The following is a 26,535-nucleotide window of genomic DNA, read 5'->3' as shown; positions in this document are numbered from 1 at the left end:
CCCTCCCCCTGGGGTCATGAGATTCGTTAGTGTTACAAGGTCTCAGGTGTGAATGTGGAGCAGGTGTGTCAAATTTGGGGTTATCGCTCTCACTCTCTCATACTAGTCACTGGAAGTTCGACATGGCACCTCATGGCAAAGAACTCTCTGAGGATCTGGAAAAAAGAATTGTTGCTTTACATAAAGATGGCCTAGGCTATAAGAAGATTGCCAAGACCCCAAAACTGATCTACAGCACGGTGGTCAAGACCATACAGCGGTATAACAGGACAGGTTCCGCTTAGAACAGGCCTCTCCATGGTCCACCAAAGAAGTTGAGTGTAACGTGCTCAGCGTCATATCCAGAGGTTGTCTTTGGGAAATAGACATATGAGTGCTGCCAGCATTGCTTCAGAGGTTGAAGGGGTGGGGGGTCAGCCTGTCAGTGCTCAGACCATACGCCGCACACTGCATCAAATTAGTCTGCATGGCTGTCACCCCAGAAGGAAGCCTCTTCTAAAGTCAATACACAAGAAAGCCCGCAAACAGTTTGCTGAAGACAAGCAGACTAAGGACATGGATTACTGGAACCATGTCCTGTTATCTGATGAGACCAAGATAAACTTATTTGGTTCAGATGGTGACAAGCGTGTGTGGTGGCAACCAGGTGAGGAGGACAAAGACAAGTGTGTCTTGTCTACAGTCAAGCATGGTGATGGGAGTGTCCTGGTCTGGGGCTGCCGACACTGAGGAGCAACAGTTAATTGAGGGAACCATGAATGCCATCATGTACTGTGACATACTGAAGTTGAGCATGATCCCCTCCCTTCAGAGACTGGGCGCATGGCAGTATTCCAACATAATGACCCCAAACACACCTCCAAGACAACCACTGCCTTGCTAAAGAAGCTGAGGGTAAAGCTGATGGACTGGCCAAGCATGTCTCCAGACCTAAACCTTATTGAGCATCTGTGGGACATCCTCAAATGGAAGGAGGAGCGTAAGGTCTCCAACATCCACCAGCTCTGTGATGTCATCATGGAGGAGGGGGAAGAGGATTCCAGTGCCAACCTGTGAAGCTCTGGTGACCTCCATGCCCAAGAGGGTTAAGGCAGTGCTGGAAAATAGTTGTGGGCACACAAAATATTGACACTTGGGCCCAATTTGGACATTTTCACTTAGGGGTGTATTCACTTTTGTTGCCAGCGGTTTAGACATTAATGGCTGTGTAGACAATAAAATATGAGAGCTGCATTCTAGAAACTAAACGAATAAGTGACAAATTGTAAACGTAGTGATAAATGTGACAATATGTGAGTAGGGATGGGCCCAATGTTCAAGTCAAATGAAAGTTCACCAGTTCGCCAAATAGCAAACATTATGGGGCATTCACAGCAAATTTGAGTGCTGCGGAACGCCCCATAATACACTGCAAGATCGAAGTGCATTGATGTCTGATGATTGGCCAAAGCATGCACCTGACCTGCATGTTTTGGCCAATCACAGTGCGCTCTGCTGTGAGAGCCATGATTGCCCAAAGGCAGGGTGCCTTTAGCCAATCATGGCTCAGGGGGCTAAGTCCACGCACCACACTATATAAGGCTCCTTACATGGCAGCCGTATATAGTGTTATAATTGAGAACCATACCAGGTCGATTGCCCTCAAATGACGTCGTCCCCACAACCCTGGTCCGGTGGTTTTGGGGGTTTGCATTGTACCCCTACCCAATCACAAACAAAAGTGTCAAAAAGTAAAAAAAACAATAGACAGTTTTTGACAATTCCTTTATTAAAAAAGAAAAAAAAAATGTTCCGTGATGTCCATCCATTTTCAATCGCGCCACCTGACAGACCTGAAAAATAGAAATAAACAAAAAAGCTTGGCAGAGTATTTTCGTTTTTTTCCTTTTTTAATAAAGGAATTGTCAAAAGCTGTCTTTTGTGGTTTTAACACTTTTTTTTTTTTGGTGAATGGGTATGGGGGTGGGATCTGGGGGCCCTTGTTAACCACTTGCAGACCGGACCATTTTGCTGGTCAAAGACCAGACCACTTTTTGCGATTCGGCACTGCGTTGCTTTAACTGACAATTGCGCGGTCGTGCGACGTGGCTCCCAAACAAAATTGACGTCCTTTTTTTCCCACAAATAGAGCTTTCTTTTGGTGGTATTTGATCACCTCTGCGATTTTTATTTTTTGCGCTATAAACAAAAATAGAGCGACAATTTTGAAAAAAACGCATTATTTTTTACTTTTTGTTATAATAAATATCCCCCAAAAATATATAAAAAAACATTTTTTTCCCTCAGTTTAGGCCGATACGTATTCTTCTACATATTTTTGGTAAAAAAAATCGCAATAAGCGATTATTGATTGGTTTGCGCAAAAGTTATAGCGTTTACAAAATAGGGATAGTTTTATAGCATTTTTATTAATAATTTTTTATTATTTTTTTTTTTACTAGTAATGGCGGCGATCTGCGATTTTTATTGTGACTGCGACATTGTGGGGGACACATCTGACATTTTTGACACATTTTTGGGACCATTGTCATTTATACAGCAATCAGTGCTATACAAATGCAGTGATTCCTGTGTAAATGACACTGGCAGTGAAAGGGTTAACCAGTGGGTGGCAGTGTAGGGGTTAAGTGTTCCTAGGGGTGTGTTACTAACTCTGGGGGGGTTGGGCTTTCATTTAGTGTACACTGATCTCTTCTCCAATCACATGGAGCAGAGATCAGCATCACTAGTTGCTAGGCAGAATGGAGAAATGTTGTTTATACAGCATTTCCTCCATTCGGCCGCTCCGTGAGACGATCGCGGGGATGCCCGCGGCGATCGAGTCCGCGGGTCCCGCGACCGGACTCACAGGGGTCCCGACCAGCGCGGGAGCGCGCCGCCGGCGGCGCGCTCCCGATGGCAGGGCGGCATCGAATATTGGACGTACCTGTACGCCAATATGCCTGCCCGTGCCATTCTGTCGACGTACATCGTCGTGCGCTGGTCGGGAAGTGGTTAAAGGGGGCTTCCAGATTCCGATAAGCCCCCTGTCCACAGACCCCCACAACCACCGGGCAAGGCTTGTGGGGATGAGGCCCTTGTCCCCATCAACATGGGGACAAGGTGCTTTGGAGGGATCCCAAAGCATCCTCCCCCTGTTGAGGGCAAGTGGCCTGGTATGGTTCAGGAAGGGGGCACACTCACTCGCACTCATTTTGCCTGTTTGCATGTTCTTGTGCTAACTGAACTGGGGGGGGGGAGGTCGGTTGGGGGGGGTGTTCGGCTCATCCCTATATATGAGTCAACACTAAAGCCCCCATACTTCAGATTTACCAAAACCATGTAGTGGAAGGGCCTGCCTGATTGCATACACGTTGAAACGCGTAAGGTTTGACCTCATATTATATGGTTTTGGTAAATCTGAAGGAAAAGTTTAAGGGTTGTTGAGTCCCAAGAAATAAGTCAGCAACATGAACAAATATGTCCTTCAAGTATTATACCGCATACACACAAACGTATTTTCCAGATTTTCTCAAATCTTTTGCCAACAAATGTCTGTTGTTGGATTTTCCGTCGGCCAAAAATCCAAAGTACAAACACGCATGCTTGGAAGCAAGGACAAGCTGTAAGCGGTCGGTCTTGAAAAACTAGCGTTCGTAATGGAGAATTCACATTTGTGACGCGGCAAATTATGAAATCTGGAAATGCAGCGCACAATTCTCTTCTTCTTTAATGGGATAATAATGAAGCTGCTTTGCTGGTGATACTGATAGAGTTATTGCAAACAAATTTACAAAGGTTTTTTTTTTTTTTGCTAGTGATATCAAGAATAATATTATTAAGCTTTTTTTATTTTTATTTGGGCAAGTTACCACAACACCATTATCCCGTCGTTTTTAAGATCAAATATACAACTATGTTGGTGTCCCTTGTTAATTTTACATTGTATTTTTTTTTAAATGTAACTGCCTACTCCCAAACTGTCATTTGAAGTAAAACACATAGCCAAGTATTATTCTACACAATTTTTTTTATTGTGCATTAAAAAAAGAAAACAAATAAAATTAAACATGCTATCAGCCAATAGAACTTAACCAAAAAGTGCATTCTATGCATCCAAAAATATAGAAAATATGCCAAATCAAATCATTATTCAACAAAAAAATAATGTAAGCCCTTGTATACACGGTCGGAGATTCCGACAACCAAATCCGTCGGATTTTGTCCGAAACTGTTGTATACACACGGTCGGACGAAGTTGTCGGAAAATCCGATCGTTCAGAACGTGATGACGTTATTTCGTTACGACGGGACTACGTTCAGGCTAGTAGCCAATAGCTTTGGTGTAGGAATTTGATCTGAGCATGCGTGGCACTTTGTCCGATCGGAATTCTCTACACATGATCGGAGTATGTCCGATCGGAGCATTTTGTTGGAAAATACAGTGGTGTGAAAAAGTGTTTGCCCCCTTCCTCATTTCCTGTTCCTTTGCATGTTTGTCACACTTAAGTGTTTCGGAACATCAAACCAATTTAAACAATAGTCAAGGACAACACAAGTAAACACAAAATGCAATTTGTAAATGAAGGTGTTTATTATTAAAGGTGAAAAAAAATCCAAACCATCATGGCCCTGTGTGAAAAAGTGATTGCCCCCTAAACCTAATAACTGGTTGGGCCACCCTTAGCAGCAACAACTGCAACCAAGCGTTTGCGATAACGTGCAATGATGCTTTTACAGCGTCCTGGAGGAATTTTGGCCCACTCATCTCTGCAGAATTGTCCTAATTCAGTTACATTAGAGGGTTTTCGAGCATGAACGGCCTTTTTAAGGTCATACCACAACATCTCAATAGGATTCAGGTCAGGACTTTGGCTAGGCCACTCCAAAGTCTTCATTTTGTTTTTCTTCAGCCATTCGGTGTGTTTAGGATCATTGTCCTGCTGCAGAACCCAAGTTCGTTTCAGCTTGAGTACACGAACAGATGGTCGGACATTCTCCTTCAGGATCTCTTGGTAGACAGCAGAATTCATAGTTCCTTTTATCACGGCAAGTCTTCCAGGTCCTGAAGCAGCAAAACAGCCCCAGACCATCACACTACCACCACCATATTTTACTGTTGGTATAATGTTCTTTTTCTGAAATGCAGTGTTCCTACTACGCCAGATATACTTGGACACACACCTTCCAAAGAGTTCCACTTTTATCTCATCGGTCCACAGAATGTTGTCCCAAAAGTCTTGGGGATCATCAAGATGTGTTGTGGAGAAATTGAGACGAGCTTTGATGTTCTTTTTGCTCAGCAGTGGTTTTCTCCTTGGAACTCTGCCATGCAGGCCATTTTTGCCCAGTCTTTTCCTGATGGTGGAGGCATGAACGCTGACCTTAACTGAGGCAAGTGAGGCCTGCAGTTCCTTGGACGTTGTTGTGGGATCTTTTGTGACCTCTTGGATGAGTCGTCGCTGCACTCTTGGGGTAATTTTGGGCGGCCGGCCACTCCTGGGAAGGTTCACCACTGTTCCATGTCTTCGCCATTTGTGGATAATGGCTCTCACTGTGGTTCGCTGCATTCCCAAAGCTTTGGAAATGGCTTTATAACCCTTTTCAGACTGATAGATCTCAATTACTTTCTTTCTCAATTGTTCCTGAATTTCTTTGGGTCTCGGCATGATGTGTAGCTTTTAAGGATCTTCTGGTGGACCTTATTGTGTCAAGCAGCTCCTATTTAAGTGATGCCTTGATTGTGAACAGGTGTGGCAATAATCAGGCCTGGGTGTGGCTAGAGAAATTGAACTCAGGTGTGGACAACCACAGTTATAGTATGTTTTAACAAGGGGGGCAATCACTTTTTCACACAGGGCCATGATGGTTTGGATTTTTTTTCACCTTTAATAATAAACACCTTCATTTACAAATTGCATTTTGTGTTTACTTGTGTTGTCCTTGACTATTGTTTAAATTGGTTTGATGTTCCGAAACACTTAAGTGTGACAAACATGCAAAGGAACAGGAAATGAGGAAGGGGGCAAACACTTTTTCACACCACTGTATTTCCGCCAAGTTGAAAAATTTGGTCCGACGGATATTCCAACGGAAACAGTCCGATGCATACCACACACAGTCGGAATATCCGACAAAACGCTCCGGTCGGACACATTCCGTTGGAATCTCCGACCGTGTGTACAAGGGCTTAAAGCAATAACTCCAAGGCTAATAATAAATAACACGTTATCTCCTCCGATTCCGCAACATGTCTGGTTGATGAACGGCCATTCAGAAACAAAATGAAAAGCAATAAATGAAAAACGCGAAAAGAAAAGCACGAATCAACACTCACCAAACTTCTACTAACATGAAATTAGCAGAAGGAGCCCAAAGGGTGGTGCTAAAGATCTGAAAAACCAAGTGGTACGTCTAGTACGTCACTGTGTTCGTAATTGTTGGCCAACAATTGTGTCTCCGTGTGTATGCAAGACAAGTTTTCAACTAACGCCCTTCGGACAAAATTCCACAGTTTTGTTGGCCAACAATCCGATCGTGTGTTCGAGGCATCACAAACTTCTACTAACATGAAATTAGCAGAAGGGGCTGAAAGGGTGGCGCTAAAGATCTGAAAAACCAAATGGTACGTCTAGTACATCACTGCGTTCGTAATTGTTGGCCAATTATTGCGTGGCTGTGTGTATCCTAGACAAGTTTGTGACAAAATTCCATGGTTTTGTGGGCCAACAATCCGATCGTGTGTACGAGGCATCAGGGTTGTTGAGTGTCAAGAAATAAATCAGCAACATGAACAAATATGTCCTTCAAGTATTAGCCACAAACGATCCAGCTTGTGTTAGCCGGTAAGCATGCACTTTATGTGGTGGTGGATACAATTTGCATGTTGCTGCGAATTTGTCATCGTCGCGAGGAGGACTCCAAAAACTTGGTGTTACATAATAGGTGACGTTGAAAAAAGACACAAGTCCATCAAGCCCAACCTGTGTTTGTCTATTGCATTTGTCTATTCTCAAGTGTTGAGTTATTTTGAGGGGACGGCAAATTTACACTGTTATACAACCTGTACACTCACAACTTTACATTGTAGACAAGTGTCATTTCTTCAGTGTTGTCACCTGAAAAGATAGAAGAAAATATTTACAAAAATGTGAGGGATGTGCTTACTTTTGTGAGATATTGTGTGTATGTGTGTATATATGTATATATGTATATATATATATATATATATATATTTGATCCCCAAACAAAACATGACTTAGTACTTGGTGGAGAAACCCTTGTAGGCAAGCACAGAGGTCAGACGTTTCTTGTAGTTGGCCACCATTTTCGCACACATCTCAGAAGGGATTTTGGTCCACTCTTCTTTACAGATCTTCTCGAAATCCTTAAAGGGGTAGTAAAGTGCTGCAGAATAAAAAAAAAATTAAAAATAATGCCCCATACATGCGGTTGGATTTTCCGACCGAAAATGTGCGATCGGATTATGTTGTCGGAAAATCCGATCGTGTGTATGGGCTCCATCTGACTTGTTCCATCGGATTTTCCGACGCACAAAGTTTGAGATCTGGATCTAAAATTTTCCGACAACAAAATCCGATGGCGTAAAATTCCGATCGCGTGTAGACAATTCCAACGGACAAAGTGCCACGCATGCTCAGAATAAACTAAGAGACGAAAGCTATTGGCTACTGGCCCGTTTATAGTCCCGAAATACGTGTTTGACGTCACCTCGTTCAGAACGATTGAAAATTCTGACAACTTTGTGCGACTGTGTGTTTTGGCCAAAATCCAAACATGTGTACAGGGCACAAAGACAATGGCATAAGGTACTAGTATGCATGGCATACTAGCACATTATGAAATACCCTGGAACGAAATACCTGGGGGTGGCACAGAATCCCCCATCCGGCACTTACCCCATATATGTGGCGGTGGTGGGCTGCAGCTCCTGTGTCCTCTCCTCCAGCACGGTGGCTGCCGCCATGCATCATCCTTCTGTCCTCCTAGACCCTAGGCATCCCACAGGATCACCTGTCCTTTAAGCCAATTGGGTGACGGGTCACACAACCTGCTTCCTGATTGGCCGGGAGAAGACTTAGGCCGCGTACACGCGGGCGGACTGTTCGCCCAACTTTGTCCGCTGAACAGTGTTTCAGCGGACAGTCCGCTCGTGTGTGGGCTTCAGCGGACAGTTTCAGCGGACTGTTTGACGAACAAAGTCTTACGGAATTTCCGTAAAACTGTTTGCTGAAACTTGGTTTCAGCGGACAGTCCGCCCGTGTGTGGGCCAGTCCGCTGTACTTTCGAAATGAGCGGACTGTTCCCGCCCGGAGAAAAGTCTGCTCATTTCGAGCGCGTCTCCGCCGCCTGGTATGGACTTAAAGGGGAACCCCAACGCCGAAAAAAATCGGCGTGAGGGTCCCCCCAAAGTCCACAACAGACCCTTGTCCGAGCACGCTACCCGGCCGGCCAGGAAAGGGGGGCGAGCGAGTGCGCCCCCCCCCCTCCTGAGCCGTACCAGGCCGCGTGCCCTCAACATGGGGGGTGCCTTGGGGAAGGGGGGGCCGTGCGGCCCCCCCCACCCCAAAGCACCTTGTCCCCATGTTGATGAGGACAAGGGCCTCTTCCCGACAACCCTGGCCGTTGGTTGTCGGGGTCTGCGGGCGGGGGGCTTATCGGAATCCAGGAGCCCCCTTTAATAAGGGGGCCCCCGGATACCGGCCCCCCACCCTATGTGAATGAGTATGGGGTACAATGTACCCCTACCCATTCACCTGTAAAATAAAAGTACCCCAAAAAAAACACAACACACAAGAGAAAATATTTTATTGCACAGCTCCGGGGGTCTTCCGTCTTCGGGGGTCTTCTCGCCGGACTCCTCCGCTATCTTCTTGTAGCTCTTTTGCTAGCGGAGGAGTCCGGCTTTCTTCCTCCCCGCCGCCGGCCTCTTCTCCCGACTTCGGGGGTCTTGTCCCCCTCTTCGGTTCTTCTGCCGGGCCACCGCGCCTTCTTATAGCTCTTTTGCAGGCGGTGGCCCGGTCTTCTGTCGCCGCTGTCGCCGTCGCCGTCGCCTTCCGTTCTTCTTCTTCTTCTTCTTCTTCTTCTTCTTCTTCTCCAGGAGATGTTGACACGTCGCTCTCTCCGGCCGGAATGCCAGAGCCGCGCTGCGCGGCCACTTATATAGTGACAATGGGGCGGTGTCACATGGTATATGTCACATGGGTTGGTCACGATGTCATAGTCCCCATGTGACATCAACCCATGTGACCAACCCATGTGACATATACCATGTGACACCGCCCCATTGTCACTATATAAGTGGCTGCGCAGCGTGGCTCTGGCATTCCGGCCGGAGAGAGCGACGTGTCAACATCTCCTGGAGAAGAAGAAGAAGAAGAAGAAGAACGGAAGGCGACGGCGACAGCGGCGACAGAAGACCGGGCCACCGCCTGCAAAAGAGCTATAAGAAGGCGCGGTGGCCCGGCAGAAGAACCGAAGAGGGGGACAAGACCCCCGAAGTCGGGAGAAGAGGCTGGCGGCGGGGAGGAAGAAAGCCGGACTCCTCCGCTAGCAAAAGAGCTACAAGAAGATAGCGGAGGAGTCCGGCGAGAAGACCCCCGAAGACGGAAGACCCCCGGAGCTGTGCAATAAAATATTTTCTCTCGTGTGTTGTGTTTTTTTTGGGTACTTTTATTTTACAGGTGAATGGGTAGGGGTACATTGTACCCCATACTCATTCACATAGGGTGGGGGGCCGGTATCCGGGGGCCCCCTTATTAAAGGGGGCTCCCGGATTCTGATAAGCCCCCCGCCCGCAGACCCCGACAACCAACGGCCAGGGTTGTCGGGAAGAGGCCCTTGTCCTCATCAACATGGGGACAAGGTGCTTTGGGGTGGGGGGGGCCGCGCGGCCCCCCCTTCCCCAAGGCACCCCCCATGTTGAGGGCACGCGGCCTGGTACGGCTCAGGAGGGGGGGCGCGCTCGCTCGCCCCCCTTTCCTGGCCGGCCGGGTAGCGTGCTCGGACAAGGGTCTGTTGTGGACTTTGGGGGAACCCCCACGCCGATTTTTTTTCGGCGTTGGGGTTCCCCTTTAAGTCCATTCCAGGCGGCGGAGCCCGCGACGTCTCCGTCGCGGGCCCCGCCTACCTTGACACGCGCTCGAAATGAGCGGACTGTCCTCCTCGTGTGTGGGCGAGTCCGTTCATTTCAAAAGTTGCGCGGACTTAGTACGAAGAACTTAGTCCGCTCAAAAAGTGCCGTGTGTGGGCAAGTTCGTTCATTCAAAAGTTTGAGCGGACTGTTTGACGAACTTAGTTTCGGCAGACAGTCCGCCCGTGTGTACGCGGCCTCAGTGTGAGAGTAGTGAATATTCATTTGCTATTGTCACACAACTGGGTGGGCTCGGAGAGCAATGCTCTGCACCTCGAGCTCACCCTTTTTTGAAGTCTATTAGAGTCTCTGGCTGTTGGAGCTATATAAATCCTGCATAATAATAATAATAATAATCACATGTTTAAACAAAAAAAAAACACACCCACATTGTCATGCAGAAAGACCCAACCATGAGCCATCGCCAGTGTTCTGGCTGAGGGTAGAAGTTCTCATCCAAGATCTTACAATACATGGCCCCGTCCACTGACCCCTCAATGTGGCAAAGTCGGCCTGTACAGAGAAACAGCCCCAAAGCATCGTGTTTCCACCTCCGTGTGTGACTGTAGGGATGGTGTTCTTAGGGACATTTTTCTTCCTCCAAACACGACAAGTCAAGTTAATGCCAAAGAGCTCAATGTTGGGCTCATGTGAGGACAACACTTTCTCCCAATCCTTCAGGCATCCTAGGTGGACATAAATTACACATCTCATTTCATTCCTACCTATCACACTTTTGAAGGTCCTTGAGCATCAGGACAATGGAATTACTCACAATTTGGAAAAGCAAACACCCCAACGTATATTCTATGAGGCATAGGCTGCAGATATGTACTCGGGTACTCTGATGGACTGTGAATGGTACTCAGATTAACTGTGACAGGTACTCAGATGGACTGTGACAGGTACTCAGGTACTCGGTACTCAGATGAAATGTGACAGGTATTTAGATGAAATGTGACTGGTACTCAGGTACTCAGATGGACTGTGACAGGTACTTAGGTACTCAGATGGACTGTGACAGGTACTTAGGTACTCAGATGGACTGTGACAGGTACTTAGGTACTCAGATGGACTGTGACAGGTATTTAGATGAAATGTGACTGGTACTCAGGTACTCAGATGAACTGTGAATGGCACTCAGGTACACAGATGGACTGTGACAGGTACTCAGATGGACTGTGACAGGTACTCAAGTACTCGGTACTCAGATGAACTGTGACTTGTACTAAGGTACTCAGGTACTCAGATGGACTGTGACAGGTACTCGGTACTCAGATGGACTGTGACAGGTACTCGGTACTCAGATGAAATGTGACTGATACTCAGGTACTCAGATGGACTGTGACAGGTACTCAGGTACTTGGTACTCAGATGAACTGTGACAGGTACTCAGATGGACTGTGAGAGGTACTCAGGTACTCAGATGAACTGTGAATGGTACTCAGATTAACTGTCACAGGTACTCAGATGGACTGTCACAGGTTCTCAGTACTCAGATGAACTGTGACTGGTACTCAGGTACTCAGATGGACTGTGACAGGTACTCAGGTACTTGGTACTCAGATGGACTGTGACAGTTGAACTGTGACTGGTACTCAGGTACTCGGTACTCAGATGAACTGTGACTGGTACTCATATGAACTGTGACAGGTACTCAGGTACTTGGTACTCAGATGAACTGTGAATGGTACTCAGGTACTTGGTACTAAGATGGACTGTAACAGGTACTCAGATGGACTGTGACAGGTACTTAGGTACTCAGTACTCAGATGAACTGTGAATGGTACTCAGGTACTTGGTACTAAGATGGACTGTAACAGGTACTCAGATGGACTGTGACAGGTACTCAAGTACTCAGTACTCAAATGAACTGTGACTTGTACTCAGGTACTCAGGTACTCAGATGGACTGTGACAGGTACTCGGTACTCAGATGAAATGTGACTGATACTCAGGTACTCAGATGGACTGTGACAGGTACTCAGGTACTTGGTACTCAGATGAACTGTGACAGGTACTCGGGTACTCAGATGGACTGTGACAGGCACTTTGATGGCAGGTCCTCTTTATTGGGGGGGGGGGGGGGGTAATCAGTGTGATTGGTGTATACTGTAAGCGATAATGAGATGTTACCGAAATCTCCTCCTCACACATGATCGGTGTGAGGAGGAGAACACGGCAACATCTCGTTACTGCGGTTTGTTGACATTCTGTGACCGGCTGTGATTGGACACAGCCGGTCACGTGGTAAAGAGCCAAGTTCATTGGCACTTTACTGCGATCGGGGTTGGGCTTTGTCAGGATGACAAGCCTCGTCCCCGACCGACGCTCGGTGCGCGCCCTAGGGGCGTGTACAAGCGCCGTGCCCCGTGGACAGTACATGTGACCAGCTGTGACTGGACACAGCCGGTCACGTGGTAAAGAGCCATTTTTTATTGGCTCTTTACAGGGATATGGAATGGGCTGTGTCCGATTGCCGCACTGCAGGCCCCTGGGTGCCCGCAGAAGCGGCAAGAAGCCGAGAGCGTCATATGACACCTGCCCAGGATGGGAGAGCCCATCTACGGATGTCATTTTACTATGGCCTGGTATTGAAGTGGTTAAACAGTTAATGATATTCAATTGGCCACTAGATGGAGCTGATTAATTTTTATTTTCCTGTTATCATTAGCTCCCTCTAGTGCCATATTGCAGTATTTAAACTAATTTACCCATTCTTACAAATAAAGAGAGAAAATAGCTTAAAGTAGTTGTTAACCCACTTGGAGGACAGAGAAGGACACAGATACAGGGCAGCAGGCTGCAGATGAACAAGACACTTAAACTGACCACAGTGTCACGGCTCAGCAACCACGATGCACCGTGGTCAGTTTACATAGGGGAGGGCAGAAACTGGCAGGATCAGACAGGTTTTTTAGGTGTTACAGGGGGCCAAATTATTTTTATGGGGGGGGGGGGGGGGGGGGGTTAACAAATGCTTTAATAACATTCAATTGGCCAGGAATTTTTGTTTCCTATTATGATCAGCTCCATCTAGTGGCCATAATGCTATATTTTCCAGTTTTTACCCTATTCTTATGAATGAAAAACATCTGACCTGGAGAGAAAATACCTTAATAACATTCAATTGGCCACTAGCTGGAGCTGATGAATTTTTATTTTCCTGTTATCAGTAGCTCCATCTAGTGGCCATAATTCAGTATTCAACTAATTCACCCATTCTTACAAATAAAGAACATCTGACCTGGGAAGAAAAAAGGCTTAATAACATTTAACTGGCCACTAAATGGAGCTGATGAATTTTTATTTTCCTGTTATCAGCACTATCTAGTGGATATAATGCAGCATTTTGCTAATTCGCCTATTCTTACGAATAAAGAGAAAAAATAGCTTAATAACAATCAACTGGCCAGGAATTTTTCTTTCCTATCATGATCAGCTCCATCTAGTGCCCGAAATATATTTTTCTGATTTTACCTTATTCTTATAAATGAAGAACATCTGACCTGGAGGGGAAATACCTTAATAACATTCAATTGGCCACTAGATGGAGCTGATGATTCTTTTTCCTGTTATCATCAGCATCATCTAGTGGCCATAATGCAGCATTTTCCTAATTCACCCATTCTTAAAGAACCTCTGACCTGGAGAAAAAATAGCTTAACAATCAAAATGGCCACTAGATGGAGCTGAATAATTTTTATTTTCCTGTTATCATCAGCTCCATCTAGTGGCCATAATGCAGCATTTTCCTAATTCCCCCATTCTGAAAGAACCTCTGACCTGGAGAGAAAATAGCTTAATAACAATCAAAATGGCCACTAGATGGAGCTGATTATTTTTTTATTTCCTGTTATCAGCTCCATCTAGTGGCCATAATGCAGTATGTAACTAATTCACCCATTCTTACAAATAAAGAACATCTGACCTGGGAGGAAAAGAGCTTAATAACATCCAACTGGCCACTAAATGGAGCTGATGAATTTTTATATTCCTGTTATCATCAGCTCTATCTAGTGGGCATAATTCCGTAGTTTCCTATTATCATCAGCTCCATCTAGTATCTATAATGCAGTATTTCCCTAATTCACTGTATTTATATGAATAAAGAACATCTGACCTGGAGAGAAAATAGCTTAATAACATTCAATTAGCCAGGATTTTTTTTTCCTTTATTATGATCAGCTCCATCTAGTGGCCATAATGCTATATTTCCCTGATTTAACCCGATTCTTATAAATGAAAAACATCCGACCTGGAGAGAAAATAGCCACTAGATGGAGCTGATGAATTTTTATTTAACCACTTAAGGACCAAGCCTATTTTTTTGACTCTGTGTTTACAAGGTAAGATCAGTTTTTATTTGCTAGAAAATTACTTAGAACCCCCAAACAGTATATATTTTTTTCTAGCACTCTAGAGAATAAAATGGCGGTCATTGGAATACTTTTTGTCACACCGTATTTGTGCAGTGGTCTTACAAGCACACTTTTTTTGGGGAAAAAATATTATTTGAATAAAAAAATAAGACAACAGTAAAGTTAGGCCAATTTATTTTTTTAGACTGCGAAGGATAATGTTACGCCGAGTAAATTGATACCCAAAACGTCATGTTTCAAAATTGCGCCCGCTCGTGGAATGGCGACAAACATTTACCCTTAAAAATCTCCATAGGCGACATTTAAAATTGTTTACAGGTTACAACTTTTGAGTTGCAGAGGAGGTCTAGGGCTAGAATTATTGATCTCACTCTACCGATCGCGGCGATACCTCACATGTGCGGTTTAAACACCGTTTTCATATGCAGGCGCGACTTACGTATGCGTTCGCTTCTACGCGTGAGCTTGTCGGGACGGGACGCTTTAAATTATTTTATTTTTTTAAATTTAATTTACAATTAAATGAAAAAACAATTAAAAAAAGTAATTTGAAAAAAATAAATAATTTTTTTTTTCCCTTTTAAGAGCATTGGGCGGAAGTGACGTTTGACGTCGCTTCTGCCCTCCAATGCTTTTGCGCCGAGCGGGGGGCCATCTTCCTGTCACTCGGCATCCAGGCAGTGAGGGGAGCAGACGGCTCCGGTAAGCTGTGGAAATGACCGAAGCACAGCGGGAAGGGGGGGTGGTGGGCACCTCTCCCGACACTGAACCGGTGGATCCGCCGCAGAGACCACTTTTATCTTAAAGAGAAACGCACGGCGTTCCCGAAAATATCGGGGTTATGGCAGCTAGCTGCTGCCATAACAACGGTATTTAGCATCAAAGTACCGACATACAGGTACAGTGATTTGCGTGAATTGGTTAACTGTAGTCCTCAGCTCCATTTAGTGTGCATTATGCAGTATTTCCCTAATTCACTCTATTTATATGAATAATTTTCCTGTTATCATCAGCACTATCTAGTGGCCATAATGCAGCATTTTCCTAATTCACCCATTCTTAAAGAACATCTGACCTGGAGAGAAAATTGCTTAAAGCGGAGGTCCACCCTAAAATGGACCTCCGCTCATCGGAATCCCCCCCCCCTCCGGCGCCACAATCGGCACCTTTCAGGGGGGAGGGGGGTGCAGTTACCTGGATAATCCAGGTAACTGCACCCACTTCCGGGCTAGCTCTCTGCGGAACGAGCGTAGGTTACGCCCCCGTTCCGCAAGCGCCCGCCCCCTTCAGCAAGTGCCCCGCTGCCTGCTGGGAAACACACAGCTCCCAGAGGCAGCGGGGACCGTCCGGATTGCGCCGCGCGGCTCGCGCATGCGCAGTAGGGAACCGGGAAATGAAGCCGAAAGGCTCCATTTCCTGATTCCCATACCCAAGATGGCGGCGGGACCCGGCAGCCGAGCGAGCGATCGGCTTCGGGTGCCGACATCGCGGGCGCGCTGGACAGGTAAGTGTCACTATTTAAAAGTCAGCAGCTGCAGTATTTGTAGCTGCTGGCTTTTAAAAAAAAAAAAAAAAAACGCGGAGTCCCGGTGGACTCCCGCTTTAATAACAATCAAAATGGCCACTAGATGGAGCTGATTCATTTTTATTTTCCTGCTGTCATCACTCCATCTAGTGGCCATAATGCAGTATGCAACTAATTTACCAAGTCTTCAAATAAAGAACATCTGACCTGGAAAAAAAATAGCTTAATAACAATCAAATTGGCCACTAGATGGAGCTGATTCATTTTTATTTTCCTGTTGTCATCACTCCATCTAGTGGCCATAATGCATTATGCAACTAATTCACCAATTGTTACAAATAAAAAACATCTGACCTGGAGAGAAAATAGCTTAATGCCATTCAACTGCCCACTAGATGGAACTGATGATTTTTTTATTTTCCTGTTAACATCAGCTCTATCTAGTGGCCATAATGCAGCATTTTCCTAATTCACCCATTCTTAAACAACATCTGACCTGGAGAGAAAACAGCTTAATAACAATCAAAATGGCCACTAGATGGAGCTGATTAATTTTTATTTTCCTGTTGTCATCAGCTCCATTTAGTGGCTATAATGCAGTATGTAAGTAATTCACCCATTCTTACAAATAAAGAACATCTGACCTGGGAGGAAAAGGGCTTAATAACATTCAACTAACCACTAAATGGAGCTGATGAATTTTTATTTTCCTGTTATCATCTAGTGGCCACATTGCAGTATTTTCCTATTATCATCAGCTCCATCTAGTATCCATAATGCAGTATTTCCCTAATTTACTCTATTTATATGAATAAAGAACATTTGACCTGGAGAGAAAATAGCTTAATGCCATTCAATTGGCCACTAGATGGGAGCTGATGAATTTTTAATTTTTCTGTTAACATCAGCTCCATCCAGTGGCCATGATGCAGTATTTCGCGAATTCACCCATTCTTACGAATAAAGAGAGAAAATAGCTGAATGACATTCAATTGGGCAGGAATTTTTAATTTCCTATTACGATCGTCTCCATCTAGTGGCCATAATGCAGTATTTTCCAGGTTTTTTTTTTCTACCCTATTCTCATGAATGAAAAACATTTGACCCTGAGAGAAAATAAGATAGTAAAATTTGAATCTTCCAACATGTTTGATTCTCATTGATGCTTCGCAGGGCAAATAGCTCTGTGATTTGTATATATATATATATAATTATTATTTTTTATTTTTATTATTTTTGTAGCGGGGTCTCTTTAAGGACTATAAAACTATTGTTCCCAGAACCCCGTTGGTTCCCAGGATGTTTGGAGTTATGCCCCAGAGACTCATGGGGGAGGGCATATAAGGAGGGGGAGAGGCCTAGTTCGCTCTCTTTGGACACCCCCCCCTCTCCTAGCAAGAGGAGGTCTGTGCTGAACTGCTGGAGGCACAAGGCCTGAAGCCTGGGCCTTGTGCTCTTTTCCAAAGAGCCCTCTGCCAGCCTAGCTGCACCTGAGAGACATTTTCTCATCCTTGCTGCAGTACACCAGAAGGATTGAAGACTCGGAGGTCGGTGGATTCCTGTTCCTAGACGAATCGGCGGAGGAAACGGACTTGGACTTGTCTGGGTGGTGAGAGCTGTTTAAAGACAGATACTTTATCTTTATTATTCGTTTGGATTACAAAGTTGTTCTTCAAGTGCACCACCGAAAGATTGCTAGCGAATATTGTTTCACTGGACTTCCATCTAGATCTGTCAGGCCTGACTGCATAGGTAGATAGTGCTGGGTGTTAGTTTACCCATGCAGGGAAGTAGCTGAAAAAGGGCAGTGCTAGAGTTGCATAGCAATACTTTATTATGCTGATTACTCTGTTTATCTTTATTACTGGTTACTGCAGGGACCTGCTTATGTGTTGCAAAACAAATGTTCGATTCATGTTATTCCTTTTATAAAACAACAAGTAAAGTCAGTTATATACTTTCAAAGATTGTCTATGAGCTTGAGTTATCCACCCACGCACACACACATATTTAGAGTATAAGTGATTTAATGTGTATTGCTAGATACTAACTGTGCCAAAGTGGGTAGAGCAGATTGCCGGGGGGGTTGGCGGAGCTGTGCTCAGGACCCAAACCAAACTTGCGGCCCTCTTAAGTGAGGGTATCGCTATATTTTTATTATTTTTTTATTTTGCATTACTAAGACCATCTTTAGGAGAACAACAGACTAATCTTTTTTTTGTTGCTATTTATATATATATACACACACAAATCACAGAGCTATAGATAAGCTATAGCGAAGATATATATTCCTCAATGTATTCATCCTGATCCCTTCCCATCTCCCCGCCTCTCCTGGCCCATGGACACCTTAGAATGTGAATTCAGATCACCCCCCTCAGCAATTTTCATTCCATCTTTAGAAATGTTATCCTCTGATCCCTGTACAGTCATCCCGTATCTGCGTTGCACAGATAGAATTGGCATATTTAGCAGCGCAGAGCCGGGCACGCCCTGCGTACTGAAAGGATTTACTAGAATTGTCATAACTTTAATGAGGGTGTCTATTAAGACAGAACGAGATCCCTCATTTTAAAGACTTCATCCACTCCAGCTAAAGGGTTTTTGAAGTTCTGATTCTGGCCGTTCCCATTCGATGACGAGTCTCGTGTTTTTGTGTCACCCGTGTGACACGTCTATCCTACGGACGGGCGCCTGACACGTCCAGCCGAGGTCCCGAGAGGAGACGGCGTCCGGGCGGGTAAGTGTTGGAAGCTTTCGCTGTGCTTTTTTTTTTTTTGCTCCTCGCTCAGATATACAATCGATGTCTAAAGAGTCAGCAAATCCCCAACTGCAGTAAAACTTTTTTACGTGTTGTGAATGTGGACAACCTGACTAGCCTTGCTGCAAAGCAAACAGTTTTAGTTCCTTCAAAATTAGTTTGGTCTTTTTTTGTGTTTTTTTAAATAGCTTGGCCTAATTTCATAATAGTGCTCTTTTTATTTGTGTGATTTTGTTATTCCTTTTTTTATTTTTTTTACATATTTGTTTGTTTGTGTGTGAATGGTGGACCATTTTTTGGCCCAAAAGAGGTCCTCAATAGATGACAGGAGCTTCTCGGGAGCAATTCCTTTGTATTTATTTATTTTTCTTATTTTTTTTGGTTATTTTTTTTTTTTTTTTATATATTTTTATTATTTTTTTTTATTTTATTTATTTTTTTATATTTATTTATTTTTTATATATATATATATATATATATATATATATATATATATATATATATATATATATATATATATATATATATATATATATATATATATATATATATATATATATATATTTTTTTTTGTACTATAGCTTTAAATACTGTATGCTACCCTTTTTTGTCTTTTTTGTTAGCCTTATAAAATAATGGGACTAAAGGGGGGAACATTATTTGGCACAAGAAGAGGTCCTCAATGGACAACCGAGGGGGGGGGGGGGGGGGGTTCTGTAGCCATCAGCAGCAATTTCTTTCTATTTGTGATTTTTTATTTTTTTTGGTATTCCCTATTATTTAATAATTTGTTATGCAGCTTTAAATACTTTATTCTACTTTTTTTCTTTACTTTTTTTTTTTTTTAGCTCATGTAAAATAATGAGGCTAATGGAAGCCTCAGATTTGGCACAAGAAGAGGTCCTTAATAGGTGAAAGGAGTTTCTGTAAGCCTCAGTAGCAATTCCTTTGTATTTTTGTTATTCCCTATTTAGTTCTTTTTAGTTTTTTTGCTATAGCTTTATATATTTTACATTTATACCCTTTATCTTTTCTTTTTTGTTAGCCTCATAAAATAATGAGACTAAATGGGGGAATATTTTTTTTTTTGACACAAGAAGAGGTCCTCAATGGACAACCAGAGCTAAGTGAAAATGTCCAATCTGGGCCCAAAGTGTCAATATTTTGTGTGGCCACCATTATTTTCCAGCACTGCCTTAACCCTCTTGGGCATGGAGGTCACCAGAGCTTCACAGGTTTCCACTGGAGTCTTCTTCCCATCCTCCATGATGACATCACAGAGCTGGTGGATGTTAGAGACCTTGCGCTCCTCCACCTTCCGTTCCGAGCATCTGTGGGGCATCCTTAATAGGGTTTAGGTCTGGAGACATGCTTGGCCAGTCCATCACCTTTACCCTCAGCTTCTTTAGCAAGGCAGTGGTGTTCTTGGAGGTGTGTTTGGGGTCATTATGTTGGAATACTGCCCTGCGGCCCAGTCTCTGAAGGGAGTGATTCATGCTGTGCTTCAGTATGTCACAGTACATGTTGGCATTCATGGTTCCCTCAATGAACTGTAGATCCCCAGTGCCGGCAGCACTCATGCAGCCCCAGACTGACACTCCCACCACCATGCTTCACTGTAGGCAACACACACTTGTCTTTGTCCTCCTCACCTGCTTTCCTCCACACACGCTTCACACCATCTGAACCAAATAAGTTTATCTTGGTCTCATCAGACCACAGGACATGGTTCCAGTAATCCATGTCCTTAGTTTGCTTGTCTTCAGCAAACTGTTTGCAGGCTTTCTTGTGCATCATCTTTAGAAGAGGCTTCCTTCTGGGATGACAGCCAATTTTAATGCAATGTGTGGCATATGGTCTGAATACTGACACTGACAGGCTGACCCCCCACCCATTCAACCCAGTGGCGGCTGGTGCTCAAAATTTGGGGGGGGGGGGGGGGGCACAAACAAACTGAAAAATACTGAAACCCCCCATCAATTGCAGCCTCACTGTGCCCATCAAATGCAGCCATTTTGCCAATCAAACGCAGCCACTTGTGCCCATCAAATTCATCCATGGTGCCCATCAAACGCATCCATTGTGCCCATTAAATGCAGCCACCTATGCACATCAAATACAGCCACCTGTGCCCATCAAATGCAGCCACCTGTGCCCATCAAATGCAGCAACCTGTGCCCATCAAATGCAGTCACTTGTGCCCATCAAATGCAGTCACTTGTGCCCATCAAATGCAGTCACTTGTGCCCATCAAATGCAGCCAGCTGTGCCCAAATGGAGCCACTTGTGCCCATCAATTGCAGCCACTTGTGCCCATCAAATGAAGCAACTTGTGCCCATCAAATGCAGCCAGCTTTGCCCATCATATGCAGCCACTTGCCCATTAAACACAGCCACTGTGCCCACCTAACCCCCCACTCGTGGGGTTTGCAGCTCTGGCAGCATCCCCCCCACCCCCCCGGATCGCGGCTCTGGCACCCCTCTGCATGTGGATCGAGGAACTGGCACGACCATCCTCCCAGCATGGCTCTGACAGAGCCGAAGGGACTTACATCTCAGAGCAGCGGCGACCTCCGCTCCAGTGTGAGTTTCCTCGCTCCTCTTCCTAAGAGCCAGGCATCCAATAGGATGCCTGGCGCTTTGGCCGATCAGGAAGCAGGGCCTCCTGACTGGCAAGGAGGAAGGTTAGTGTCAAAATAGCGCAAATTTATTTGCTATGGTCACACAATTGGGTGGGATCAGAGCGCACTCTCTGCGCCCCGAGCCCACCCTATTTTGAAGCCTATTAGAGCCATTGGCTCTAATCAGGTCCTTCAAAAAATACGACCCCCGCCATAGGAATCCATGCATCTGGCATCCTGAAAGGGGCCGGGTGCATGGATGGGGAGGGGGGCGCACGTGCACCCACAATGCACGGGCCACCACTGCTTCAACCTCTGCAGCAATGCTGGAAGCACAGAGTAAGAAAAAATTGTTTTTTTGTGCGTTGCGCTGCTGGATTATATATGTCCTGGATGGGGGGAGTGAGGAAGGAAAAAAGAGGGGGTTTTTTATGGGGGAGGGGAAAAAGGTTTGGGGGAAAAAAAACGCTGAAGTTGATAAATTGGTGTGGCGGATTTAGGGATGTCAAGTCTGCTTATCACAGAGTTTTGCAATCCTTGCTCTGTATGTCAGTAAATGCAGCAGAAGTAATGGATAGCTGGCAGGATCACAAATTATAGTCCACAGTTACTGGTTGTGGAAAATAGTCATAGAAAGGGGATGATTTCTTTAGCACAGGCAGGTAGGCAGCATGTTCAAGGATAGAAGGTACCTTGTAAAAGACATATAAACAGAAGAAAAAACAGCGCCAATCTAAGTGCAGTATTGTTGAATCAAAGACATTTAATTTGTGAAGTTATGCACTCACACTCTACCAGAAGGTTTCAGGCACATCATGTATCTAGAGGGCATCGCAGGGCTCTCGAGGAGAAGCGGTAACTCGTTCGGCTGTATCTCTCGTCCGGTGGCGCCGGTGGTTCCCAGCGTCGCACGGCTTGGTGTAACAGCGTCAGGGAGGTCCGTTCGTCCGTTCGTTGTTATGTTGAGGGGCGCACTGCGATGACGTTTCGTTGTGGTTTACGTTGCACGCGTTCGGAGCATGCGTGCTCCTTCATCAGGCATCTGGGTTACTATGTTTGGAGTGGTTTAAATAGGGAAAGGGGGCAGTTCTAATTAGTCGTTTAGGTTCCACCTTATGGGGCGGAGCTGTTCCGACCAAAGCATGGTGTTGATTGCTCATGTGTTGCAGGCTGGTTGTATGTGATTATTGTGTGTGTGTCCATCAATGTATGTGGATACAAGTTGGATAGTGTGGACAAGATGTGGGAAAAAGTGATAAGAGTTGGAACTTTTTTATTTATTTAATTGTTTTAAAAATTGTTTTAAAAAATTATGAAAATACTTGTTAGAAGTATAAAATAGAAGTGGATTTTGCAAGAATTAAAAGAAGGTTGTTAAAAATTGAAAAAATACATAGAAAATACATATAAAGAATATATATATATATATATATATATATATAAAAAAGAAATTTTTTATATATAAAAAATATATAAAGAATCAATAAAAATAGAAGTAAAAATAAGGATAAAATTACAATAGGAATAAAAATAACAATAAAAAAAACAATAAAAATAAAAATAAAGATAAAAATAAAAATAAAAATAAAAATAGAACTAGGAATAAAAATAAAATTAAAATGAAAAAGGGGCAAAAAATTGTTAATTAAATTGCTGAAGGTATATTTCTATGGTGGGTATTATGACATAACATGGTGAGAGACATGTATATTGATAGGATTTGATATTGTGAGAATTTGGTACTGTAAAATACAATAAAATGGTGTTAAAATGAGACGTGGATGTTAGAGCAGAACATACACATACATACATATATATATATATATATACATACACATACACACACATACATATATATATATATATATATATATATATATATATATATATATATATATATACATACACATACATACATACATACGCATGCACACGCACTCGTACGTGTGTGAACCCACTTATAGTGGGATCAGAAAAAGGCGTGTGGATACTGATTTGTGGAGGTGAGGGCGGGGGGGGAAGGGGAGGGGGGAGGGGGGGGTGCGGGGGCGGCTAAGCAATTTTAAGTCTCATTAAAAAATCTCATGGAAAAAGTGTGATGGGTAAAAATTAGACAACTGAGTTGATTTCTATGTCCTCGTTGAGGCCTCCAGGCGTGAGGGTGTCTAACGTATATATCCAAAAAGTTTCCCTCTCGCAGAGACGTTTGAAACGTTCTGCGAGGGGGAAGGATCCAGGTATCTGTTCAAGGGCCCATACTTGCATGCCCTCTGTGGACCCTTGATGGTGTTCTTTAAAGTGTCGTGGGATAGTGAGATTGGAGTCCCCTTCTACTGATCGGCGATGTTCGCCAAACCTTTTTCTTAGGGTACGAATGGTACGCCCTATATAAAGTAGATTGCAAGGGCAGCGGATTGCATATATTACAAACTCAGAGGAGCAGTTGTAGAACTCTTTTAGTTGGTATGTGTTGCCCTTTGTCGTAAAAGATTTTTGGCGGTGTTGGACAAATTTACAGGTGAGACATTTTTGTTTCTTGCATTGGTACATGCCCTTCAGGGTGAGGAATGTCCTGAGTGGCTTTGGTTTGTTATCGGTTTTTAATTTGCTCGGGGCGATAAAACTTTTTATGTTGCGTGCTCTACGATATGTTATCTTGGGGGTATCTGTTATGGAGGTTTTTAACAGAGGGTCTTCTAGAAGGATACTCCAATGGTTTTTGAAGATTTTTTCCATTTTTTTGTGTTGGGAGTGATATTGAGTAATGAATCTGGTGCTGTGAGTTTGGGAATGGACAGTCGGTTTGTTCGGTGTGGTTTCATGTGGTTGGGGTGTGACCGGGTGTGTTACTGGCTGGGTGTCCAGGAATTTGGTGAAGGCTTCATCTACTAGGGTGGGGGGATAGCCTTTGTCTTCAAATTTTCTTTTAAACAGAGTGCCCTGCTCGATATAATCTGAGTTGTGAGTACAATTTCGTTTTAAACGATTAAATTGACTCTTTGGGATATTGGTGATCCACCTTGGGTGGTGGCAACTTTGGAAGTGTAAATATGAATTTCCTGCAGTGGGTTTTATGTGGTTTCTTGCGAAGATGGTTTTATTGATATGACAGAGTTCAAGATCTAAAAAGGGTAAGGTATCTGGACTGGATTCAAAAGTGAAAGATAGGCCTAGATCATTAGCGTTACAGTGTGAGACGAAGTGGTCTATGGGTGGTCCAGTGTTGTCCCATATGATGATAATATCATCTATATAGCGACCTATGTATATAATATGCTCTGTATATGGATTGTTGTTCCAAATGTAAAGAGTTTCCCAGAAGCCCATTGTCAGGTTTGCATAGCTAGGTGCAAAATTGGCACCCATAGCTGTCCCTTGGGTTTGTAAGTAGAATTTTTTATTGAAGGAGAAGTAGTTGTGGGTGAGGCAGAACTTTGTGGAATCTAAGATAAACTCTGCTTGTGCAGTTTTTAGGGATGGGTCTAGGGCTAAGAAGTGTTTTACTGCCTGAAGGCCAACAGCATGGGGAATTGAAGTATAGAGGGAATTGACATCTAAGGACACCCATTGGTAGGTGGGCTCCCAGGAGTAGGTTTTTAGGATCTCTAATAGGTGTGTACCATCTCGTATGTAAGTTTGGAGATTCTGTGCCAGTGGTTGCAGGAAATGGTCAATGTAGATAGAAAAGGGGCTGGTTATACTTTCCATTGCGGCAACAATTGGTCTCCCCGGGGGATTCTCTGAATTTTTATGTATTTTGGGAAGGTGATAGAAATAGGGAGTGTTATAATATGTTTTGGATAGAAAGGAAGCTTCTGCTTTTGTAATAATATTATCTCCAAGGGCTCGTTTTATGAGTGCTTCAGCTTCTATAGAGAAGAGGGGGAGCGGGTCACTTTTTAAGGGCTTGTATGTGTTGTTATCGGAGAGTAGTCTGTTGGCCTCATTTAGATAGTCTTCCGAATTCTGGATTACTATGCCACCTCCTTTGTCTGCTGTTTTGATGACAATAGAGTTATTTTTTGCTAGACTTTGGAGAGCCCGGGCTTCTTGTGGGGTGAGGTTGTTCCTGTGGTGATGCAGGGGGGAGGGGGGTGGCCTTAATTTACAAAGTCGTTTGATATCTGCATACACAACCTGGTAGAAACTTTGTATGTAAGGGCCTTTTGCCTGGCTGGGGTTGAAGATGGATTTTGGCCTAAGAGAAGTGTGTTTTATTGGGGGGGAATCTGGTTGATAATAAATGCAAGAAGTGTCTGAGAGACTAATGGTGGTGACGGCGGGGTCTTCATTCATATTGTATAATTCTTCCAAAATGGCTAGGCAGGGATCATCTTGGTATATATTTTTTGTACATAAAGGAGAGGTATTGTACATACTGGGTATTGTGGTATTGTTGGGATTTTCCTTATTGGATTTGATATTGAAAAAGCGTTTCACTGTGAGATTACGTATATATTTGTTTAGATCCACAAATAAAGTGAAAGGGTTGGGCTGGCTGGTGGGTGCGAAGTTGAGTCCTTTATTAAGTAGAGAGATTTCATCTGGGACCAGGGTATGTGAAGAAAGGTTGTAGATTTTTATAGTTTGGCAAACTTTTCTTTGGGTACCCTAAGAAAAAGGTTTGGCGAACATCGCCGATCAGTAGAAGGGGACTCCAATCTCACTATCCCACGACACTTTAAAGAACACCATCAAGGGTCCACAGAGGGCATGCAAGTATGGGCCCTTGAACAGATACCTGGATCCTTCCCCCTCGCAGAACGTTTCAAACGTCTCTGCGAGAGGGAAACTTTTTGGATATATACGTTAGACACCCTCACGCCTGGAGGCCTCAACGAGGACATAGAAATCAACTCAGTTGTCTAATTTTTACCCATCACACTTTTTCCATGAGATTTTTTAATGAGACTTAAAATTGCTTAGCCGCCCCCGCACCCCCCCCTCCCCCCTCCCCTTCCCCCCCCGCCCTCACCTCCACAAATCAGTATCCACACGCCTTTTTCTGATCCCACTATAAGTGGGTTCACACACGTACGAGTGCGTGTGCATGCGTATGTATGTATGTATGTATGTGTATGTATATATATATATATATATATATATATATATATA

The 26,535-nt window shown here is 44.1% G+C and overlaps 1 protein-coding gene across 3 annotated transcripts in view; it reads left to right on the top strand.

The window, feature by feature from the left end:
- LOC143961618 (N-acetyllactosaminide beta-1,3-N-acetylglucosaminyltransferase 3-like) overlaps positions 1 to 26,535 on the top strand; it is a 114,957-nt gene that overhangs the window by 63,961 nt on the left and 24,461 nt on the right. The window contains exon 1 of one of the 3 annotated variants that reach the window (XM_077470941.1): positions 18,564 to 18,778. The exons of the other annotated variants lie outside the window; for them this stretch is intronic. The gene's annotated coding sequence lies outside the window, so the exon portion shown is untranslated. Of the gene's footprint in view, positions 1 to 18,563; positions 18,779 to 26,535 lie in introns of those variants that run through there. 3 annotated transcript variants of the gene reach the window in all.

Source organism: Lithobates pipiens, unplaced genomic scaffold (genome assembly GCF_037356315.1).
Source record: "Lithobates pipiens isolate NorthernLeopardFrog02 unplaced genomic scaffold, aLitPip1_a1.2 Scaffold_8, whole genome shotgun sequence".
NCBI classification, from domain to species: Eukaryota; Metazoa; Chordata; class Amphibia; order Anura; family Ranidae; genus Lithobates; species Lithobates pipiens.
Note: the sequence above shows the minus strand (reverse complement) of the source record. Positions and strands in the feature narration are given on the sequence as shown.